This window comes from Gallinula chloropus, assembly GCF_964237585.1.
Source record: "Gallinula chloropus genome assembly, chromosome: 2".
In the NCBI taxonomy this organism is placed as follows: domain Eukaryota; kingdom Metazoa; phylum Chordata; class Aves; order Gruiformes; family Rallidae; genus Gallinula; species Gallinula chloropus.
This window is the reverse complement of record NC_140086.1, coordinates 137,228,974-137,238,190: the sequence shown is the minus strand read 5'-3', so window position 1 is coordinate 137,238,190 and position 9,217 is coordinate 137,228,974. Positions and strand designations below refer to the sequence as shown.

The following is a 9,217-nucleotide window of genomic DNA, read 5'->3' as shown; positions in this document are numbered from 1 at the left end:
GGGGAGCCCACTTCGGGCAGGAGTTGCTGGGGGGCAAACGCGGAGGTCCAGGCCAGGTAGAGTCCCTTGAGGGGCGTCGCTTGCCCCCCCGATCCCCGGAGACCCCGTCGCCACCTGCCCGCGGCCCCGCCCGCCCCGTCCCCTCCGGGCGCTGCTGGGCTGCGGGGCGGCGGCGGGGGGTGTCGCTGCTGGGGGCGCGGGCGGAGGAAGAGGAGGAGGAAGGCGGCAGCAGCAGCTCTCGGGAGGAGCCTGTCCAGCGTGAGACAGCACATTCAGCCGCCGCCGGCGGTCCTACTGCAGCGGCTGGCGGCACGGCACGGCACAGCACGGCTCGGCACGGCACAGCTCGGCACAGCACGGCTCGGCTCGGCTGCAGCAGCCGTTCGGACAGCGGGGCGTCCCTCCGCACCCCCAGCAGCGGGGGCTCGGTGAGGGCTGCGCGGCGCCGGGAGTCCCACCGCATCGCCCGGGCGCCGGCGGAGGTAAGTACGGCACCCGCGGGGGGCGGCGGGCCCGGGACGTGGCTCTGCTGCCTGAGGGGGCGAGCGGGGTGCTGCCTTGGAGGCCCGGCGTTGGCCGCGGCGGGGCCGGGCGTGGGGGCGCTCCTGGGGATGCGCATCAGCCGCGGCCGGGCACGGAGCCGTGGCGCGGCCGGCGAAGGCGCTTCCCGGGCACCCGGCCCCGGTTGGGCTAGCGGGCATCCTCTGGCTACCCCGCAGGAACCGGCCGGCCCTGGCCGGGGCGGTGGGCTTTTCCACCCCGGCGGCTCGTCTCCGGGGAAAGAGCGGGCGAGGAGAGCTGCGGTGCGCTCCGCCGGCCTCAGCGGCACCTGCTCCAATCCCCGGGGCTCCTCCCGGCTCTGGCTCCGGCTCCGGCACCAGCTCCGGCTCCTGCACGTCCCGCTTCGCCGCGAGGAGCTGCCGCAGGCTCCGCGGCTTGTGCCTCAGCGCCGAGCAGGTTAAAGCGGGCCGGGGGTGGGGGGTGGGGGGAAGTTACCCATCTTTAATTCTTTGCCCAGCGTGAGCGGGTTTACTCAAGTCCACGGTGACAGCAGACAGAGAATTAGATCTTTCCCCGTTCCTAAGGTAATCCTTAAAAGGGTCAGAGGAGGTGGGAATCAACGAGGAGCCTTTTCCACTAGCACTCCATTGAAATACATCTCCAGAAGGATGTTACCATTACATTGCCCCGGGGATCCCCCGGGGTCAGCAGAGAGCATAAGGCCCCGTGAGAGTCCCAGACAAAGCCCCTGTGTCGCTGAGAGGAACAAAGTGTGTTTTTCAGTCAGTATTGGCATTGACAGAAAGTACAGATTCCAGCTGTAAATACATATAAAATAAGGATTCTCAGCAGACTCTCTGTTATTAGGGGGATGAAGTTGGCACATGGCTTTGGCACTAGCACCTGGTAATTTACCCTGACATACGAGGTTTTGTCAGCTCTTTGCTTCTGCATGTGGACAGTAAATTACCTCCAAATACCATGAAGCACAGTGCTGTAAAAAGCTGCTACAGAATGGAAATCCAAATCCCAGGACCATGTATCTCCATGTAGATGGTATTATCAGAGCTACCTGAGGAATTTCATTTCTGTTACTACCAAGGTGCTTTGCTGAATTGCCTCAATGTGTTCTTGCTGAGATAATGGGAAGAAGTTACATGTTTTCTGGTTCTTTTAAGTTCCTCTTTTTACTTTCTTTCCATTTGAGAGGACATCCCTAGCAGTCGTCTCCACACTTAGTGAAGGTGGATAAAATTCCTTTTCTAATTTCTGCATAGCACTGCTCAGCAAGAATGGGTTTCCTTAGCACAAATCTTGGGGCTGCACCCAGGTCTTTGCCCTGGGAGAGCTCACACTCTGATAAGCATCCTCTGCTTCATTTTGTTTTCCCAAACCCATACGTTTGTAATCCATGAAAATACAAAACATGTTGCCCCTTCTGCACCTTCTCTGTGCAGACTGGACTGAAGATTGGGATTTGCTGTACTCTTCCTTGATATGTGAAGGACTTCTGAGGGCCAGGTATGTGGAGGTCCAAGAGACTCTTTAGAGCTGGATTAGTTAGATTTCTCCCAGCTCTAAACACCTCTGCTTCAGATTAGTCTACCCTAAAAACGCATTAACTGCTGTGCTGCCTTAGCCACAGTTTGAGAGAGGAATCTTTAAAGGAGCAGCAATAAACCACACCCTATGTGTGCAGTGATACTGGGAATTTGGAAATCTGGCTGCTCAAAGAATAGTCAGGCAAATACTCTTTTGTACCCTGCAGATCTTAAACTAAGAAGCTGACCTTCCAGCTCTTTCTATTGGAGGAAGGGCAATGTGCTGCCCTCCTTTCGGATACTATTCAGTGACTGTGATTTCACTATTGAAATGCATTTGTTTGCCTTCCAGTTTGTGTTTTTCCAGCTTCAGGTTCCTGGTTCCTGTTAGGCCTTGCTTTAGCCTAAGGTCTTTAGTGTGGGTACTCTAGATGATGTGGCAAGAACTTACATGTTTTATCCTGTTTTATTTTCAAATCAATTAGCAGATAAGCCCCCTTCCCCCCCCCTTTTTTTTTGAAGACAGGTTGAAATAATTGTTCCTTGCTGCCATCAGTTTTCCAATGTGCAAGAAGAGGAGAGAGAGGGAACACTGGGTAGAGCTGGATGCAGTGGGTTGTGGCAGAGGTCTCACTGTTGCAGAAATCTAGACAACGAAGTGAAATGGGCTGGGAGGGGAAAGAAAAGGAAGTGAAATAGAAAAAGCATAAGGGTACAGAAAGGTATTGCTGTTTTTCAGAGCTTCACCAACTCCTGCTAGCAATTCAGTTAGTCATATGGTATATTTCAGCTTCTCAAACTTGACTTCTCGCAGAGGTTTAAAATATGTTCACGCTCTCTCTCTAGGAGCACTCAGGCTTATGAACTTGTGCTATGTCCTGAGTGCCCTGGGGAGCTCTTTTGGCTTGGTTTGACTGACAACAGAAGTAGTCACTAGGAATCTTTCCGAGTCACTTATGCCAAAAGGAGCTGCTACTTGGAGAGGTGGTAGTGGGGTCTTAAGATCCTCCTGTCCTACTCATGGGCTTTAATTTTTAGGGAAGTTAGAGGGCGCTAACACAAAAATCCTGGCTGAGGTGCAGGGGGAAATGCAGAGGTATAATCTTAGGTTTTCTACAGCCATAGCTGGCTATTGTGGCCTCAGGGCAATATTCACCTGTTATTTTAGTATTTTCTTCATAATAAAAAAATATGCAAACCATAATGACGATAGATATAATCTCTGTGTATAAGGGACATTTTCCAGCAGGAATACTGATGGAATATGCTGGCAAAATGCCTCTGGTACAGATGCATCTTGTATGAGCAAAATTGTGCTTTTGCCAGTGCAGTTTATTTTAGCTCATCTGAGCAACACAAGTTATACAGGTGAATACACATTTCTGTGTCCATAAGGGGGCTTGCTTTCCAGATGAGGGATCGTATGGTCTTCCACTCAGCTGACCTATATAAGCAAGCAGAAATGGTAATGCAAGAATGATATTATTTGAAAACCAGAAAATTTGGAAAATCTAGGGGAAAAGAAAGTGTCTGAAAAGCTGCAGTGGCAGTCTGAGACCCTGGCTCAGACTACATCTCGGGTAGACACAGTATGTTCCTTTTGCTACTTGGTAATAAACCATTTCAAGCCATGCTAGTGCTTTTCAGTCAGACATGGCATTGGGAGCTGTTGTTCTCTTGGCCATCTGCAACCACTCAGTATAAGGCAGCACATAGTATACATGAGGTTGCTCCCCCAGTACTGTTCATTTTAGGTGGCATAATCTTGCCAGCTTTTCTGGGAAATGGCTACTTCCAGGCAGATGGCAGGAGCTGCAGGACACTGTGGAGCAGACTGATGTGGGAGCCACTAGATCTCTTAGACAAGACATCTCTGATCTTCTGTGACGCCCCATCTCCTGAGCTTAACACTGTACCACACCCCTTCTCCCCCCATTTTTACTGTACTTCTTCAGCACCTTTTGCTTTCCCTTTTGAGGCAAAAGGGTTCTGGTGAGTGTCTGGGCGTGCACCACAGCATGAGAAGGCATGGGGCAGGAATGGCAGTTCTGGAAGTGTCTTGCATGCAGCACACCGTGACATCACACTGGAGTTTCTGCAGGGACTGGGGCAAAGGCCTCAGCCCCATCGCTGCTGACACTAACAGGAGGTTTTCTGTGGCTGCTCTGGTGGTGAGCGGTGAATCCAGCTCTGAGCGATGCTAGGAGTCAGCTATGTACCTTGTTCAAAAGCTATGAGACCTCTCCAAAAGCTGTTGAAGCCGATGAGAATCTGTGTTGACTTAACAGACATTGGATGTGCTTGTGCATAACTGCTGCTTTGACCTGTATGCAGTTAACCTGTGTTATCCGTTGAATAATCACTGCTCAGATGACTCTTGTGATTCTTGTCTGTTAATCTTAGAGTAGAAGAACAGTTTTCATATTTAACGCTGCTCCCACGCATGCAGATCAGCTTGTCTGACCTGGAGAGACAGGCTGTGTCGTCCTGAGGAGCAAACCTCCCTTCAGGACCCGTGCAGTTCTCCCCGTGTATTCCCAGGTGCTGGCTGGCTGTCCCTGCTTGGCCCTAGAATAATTAATGAGTAATTCGGCAGAGGAAGAGGGCTCATTTACTGCCACTCAGCAGAAAACAATGAGAGAGGGAATCTTTTAAGGACACAGCTTTTTGTTTCTGGTGATACTTTCTTTTCTTTGCAGTTCTTTTCCTTCTATCATTCTCTGAGGTTTACCCTTCTTTTCTTTCTTCCTCCATACTGGTCTTAATGCCACATTCACTCCTAACTGGTCTTCCCTTCCCTAACTGGTTTTAGTTCCTCATTCTTTGCCCCCTCCTTCTGCAGTGTGGTACAAGTAATTCCACATCCCGCTCCTCAGTTACTTATTTTTCATTTCAGTCCAGCAGAAAGACACATCTTTTACTTCAGTCCAGCATTCAGGCAATGGGGAGTTACAATAAGGCAAAAATACAAAACTGCCCAGTAGATTAAATATAAATAACTATCATGGAGGATATGTTGTTTGTCTATTTATCTCCATATCTCCAGCCTTTTTTTAATGCTTGATTCTAACACTCCCAAGCTGAATTTGATAGAATCCCCTAAACTATGCTATGTTAGTACTGAAAGTTAATCACTGTAGGTCCTAGACCACTTGCAGGGAAAATATGGGTCTCTTTTGCTTTAAACTGTTCATCCCTTCTGCTCTGTATCCATTAACACAGGTCATAGCTTTGAAAGCACATAGGCAGCGATATTAAATCCACACTGTTCAAGGCATGCTTCTGTTTCGTGTTCTGCACATTAGGGCACCACTGTTAGGATCAGAGCGGTTATCAGGTCAGTTGGTAATTGGGGCAAAGACATTTCAGATGATTGCTATTGTATATTTTCAGAAATTAAAATATTTAGCAAAACAGGGTCACACACACAAAAATCCACCAAAAATAGCCCCCATACCAACCCAGACTGACGTCTAATATGGTTCCGTGTATTTGAACCTGTCTGTCCTGGTTTAAGGACTGTTCCACTGACCAAGCATTTAAAAATTTTTCTTCTATGATTCTCAACAGTGCAAACAAAGTTGGGGGACTATCTAAACTCATGTGACTTGCTTCATAATACATGTTTGTCTTCCCTTTAATGAAGAGAAAAGAATCTATGTTTTCATTAACGACAGTATTAAAAGTCGTGTGACATCGTGGCTTTTTCCATCAGTGTGTTTTGAGCAGTTGCTGAACCAGAAAGTGGTTTATGTCATAATCCTGAAGGATTTCAGATCTCAATTTGCCCCTAAATGAATTCTTATTTTCTTTGTCCTTTTGTAGCTCAGGCTGCTTATAGAGCTTTGTTACAGACTATCAACTTCTGCCGGTCTTCATTGCTTGGGAACACAAATTACTTCTGGAAAAGAACAGTGAAAATATCGTTCATGTTATATCTGTATATGGGTGTAAGCTATGTGGTGTGTTAAACAATGAATGGCTTACAAATCTATAACCTTTTGGAATGAAACAAGAAATTTGACCTAAATCGTACCCCCTAGCGTGCAGTTAGCTATTCATGTGCGTAAGCTGCTGCACTTGGCAAAGCCTGTGAATGTCCTATTCCTGCCTTTCACTATCTCCATAGTAGTAATAATAATAGAAAAAATTGTGCTGATGGGATAGGAGGGTATTGTACTAGGGACAAAAAAACCCCCCACAACAGTGATGCCATTCTCTGTTTGTACTGAAAGAGCCCGTGGGAAAACTGTCCTATTATTTCCCACAATATTTTTTTTCACTGAAAGTTGATTAATAGCAAGAAAACAGAGGAGAGACTAGTTTCTCAGCATTCGTGGTCCGCTTCAAATATTTTAAAAATACCCTGTGCAAATTCAGTGCTGATTGTATCTGATAACTGTAAATTATATGAGCTTTAGGGTTTTTTCTTACTTGTTTAATGCACAGAACACAAAAGGTGATGGTAAATTATATTCTCTGCAAGGGGCTAAAATGGAAAAAAAAAGCTATTGTGAACTTACTACCAATGTTCTCCACACCTTTTATAGCAGCCCTTCCTCTTCGTACGTAACGCTTACTGGGCTTTATTGTTTATTTATTGGTGAATCAGAGGACAGGGAAGTAAAAAAAAATTGACAGCCACATATAATATACAAACATGATGTTTTTAAAATGAAATCACAGCATAATGCAATACTAATACTAGTCAATATTATTATTGATTTAAAAATTGTCAAATGAAGATCATGCCTCCTAGGTGTTGATTCAGTGAACTTCTAATTAAACTTCGTAAAGTTTTGTTACAAATTCTTCCCAAGAAAGTTTCTGATCTCACTAAAGTCAATGGCTACCCACTTTCTGTATTCCTAAAATACGGTGTAGATCTTTAAAGCAGTAAGACTGCTGTGCTTTTTCATTTTTGCTAAAGGGATGACTGTTTTACCTGAATACCCCTGTGTTTTCCTTAGTTCTCTCTTGTCATACTGCAATGATTTGTAGACCTTTTAAACTATTTTCCCATCTCAATTCTTAAGACTTTCTGTTGGAACCAATAAGTCCATACATTTTACAGGTTAATGTGGCTGGAAACCAGACATGGACCATTTCTGATTGCCTTGTGGACCACAAGTGGTCACATATATTGAGAGCCATTAGCAAAAGTTGTTTTATTTTCAAAAAATATCTATATCATTGGGTTCCTCTTTTGAAGAGAACTGATGGCATCTAGCTGGTGTCCTGACCTCAAATTCTAGAACCAAGGTTCTGGTGTAGTGAGCCATGTACTCAAGCATACTTCTGGAGGAGTTCTGTAGTGCACTCCAGAGATCCAGTTGCCCCATTATTTAGGCTGGGGACTTGTTTGTCTGCTATGTGTACCTTAGTTCCCCAAACTTGAAGGTATTATGGTGTCTGGGAAGTTCAGATAAATCTAGTCTGGCAAGATAAAGCAGAAACATAAACCAAAATTATAGTCCTCAAAAATCTGTGCTTGGCCGTCACCTAGTCCTCAAAGCACATTCAGACTCTAAAGCCTCCGTTTTCCACCTCAGAGTTCTGCTCCTGGACATTTTCTTACCCTGTCTGTTCATCCCCAGACCCAACAGCCTGGGTATACACTGTCTTGTCTCTCCTACACTGCTTCATCTCGTTTGCATTTCTTGAGCCCACACGTCTGACTGTGCGCTCTGTGCCGAGCTGCAGCTGCATGTGCTCCCTCTCTTAGTGCACCCTGGTTTTAACAGGACTCACCTAGGGTAAAGGATCCTTAGGTAATTTTTGCCTTTGCTTAAAGAGATACTTACCTTTATCTATGCTCTAATCAGCAAGCTATGTGACTTCTGCAGTAGGCACCCTCCCACTCTTTCCCACTGAAGCTGTTCCATGTAAAGTCCAAGGAATTAAAAGATTCTTTGGGTGCGACAGAGAATATGGGAAAGGACTCTTCAGCACCTTGCTTCAAGCACTTGTCAAGAAACAGGAGTCGTGGGCTCCAGATACTAAATACAGCATTGTTTTGTAAAATAAACAGTCACTGCATATAGTATAAACTAACCCTGAAACAAAGGCTAGAACCCAGGGGCCTCAGCTAGGGACTAATGTTCGCTCTCTTGCTTCTGCTTTTTCTGGTCCAATGAACTTTCATTGGAAAGAATTTAATAGAAAATAGTTTCAATGGTTAGGAATGCAATGTCCATTTCTCTAGCTTTTCTCACCCATTAACCTACAGTCACCCTAGGGATGTGAGTTTCAGGCTTTTAAGACAGAAAACCTCTGAAACCCCCCAAAACCAAAATACAACACAAGCAAAGAAACAACCCCCCCCCAAAACATGTTTCTCCCATTTGGGCGGAACACTTTAACTACGGAGAAGGTAAATAGAAGACACAGACTTCTTGGTTCTTGGTCCTTGCTCATATTCAAATACTTTGCAGTTCTTCATATGCCCTTTAAAGCCTGCTGTTAGACATCTGCATTTATAATCTTGCCTTTTTATCTTGGGATTTTTTTTCTGCTTATGTGGATCAATGGGGATGATTGCTAAGGCTAGCTCTGAGCGTTCCTGCTTTGTTACTACAACCAGAGAAGCCCTGAGAACTACAAAGGGAATGGTAGTGTTGTTCCTTCCCCTTTGCTTCCTTAAAAAGGAACTCGTGGGCTATTCTGCATATTTCTTACAGACAGGGCTCTTCTTTACTTTCTAAATCTTTAGGTGTATCGACTTCAGAGATGAAATCAATGTGTAATATTTTTAGCCTAATTGCATCCATACAAACATCAGCCACAAAGAAAAGCATATTTTTGTTTTAAGAAAGAAATTATATTTGGGTAAGTCTTCCAGCAAAACCTCTATGCTGGCAGCATAGCTTGTTCTTTGATGTCAATCTGGCAGTTGTCATAACTGGGTTAAGAAGCAGATGCTGGAGCATGCATTATTCATGTTGAGGTGAATGGCTTTAAGTATCAGTTGGCTGGCCATATACCACTAGGGTTATCTCAGGAGGAGAGTAGGGAAGTCGGACAGGTCAGTTTTACCCCCAGTAAGGAGTGAACGTAGATGTTTTAATGTCTGAAATGTTTTCAGAATGGAGAAAATGAGTCTTTGTTCCATTTCAGGAGAGACTAGCAGACATCCTGAAGTGAAATTCTATGCTAGGTCTTAGTTAAGTCATTAA

The 9,217-nt window shown here is 45.7% G+C and overlaps 1 protein-coding gene across 1 annotated transcript in view; it reads left to right on the top strand.

Moving 5' to 3' along the window:
* Nucleotides 1–405: 405 nt before the first annotated feature.
* DYNC1I1 (dynein cytoplasmic 1 intermediate chain 1) overlaps nt 406–9,217 on the top strand; it is a gene marked incomplete at its 3' end in the record, with an annotated part of 189,441 nt that continues 180,629 nt past the window's right edge. The window contains exon 1 of the mRNA XM_084260489.1: nt 406–482. The remainder of the gene's footprint in view (nt 483–9,217) is intronic.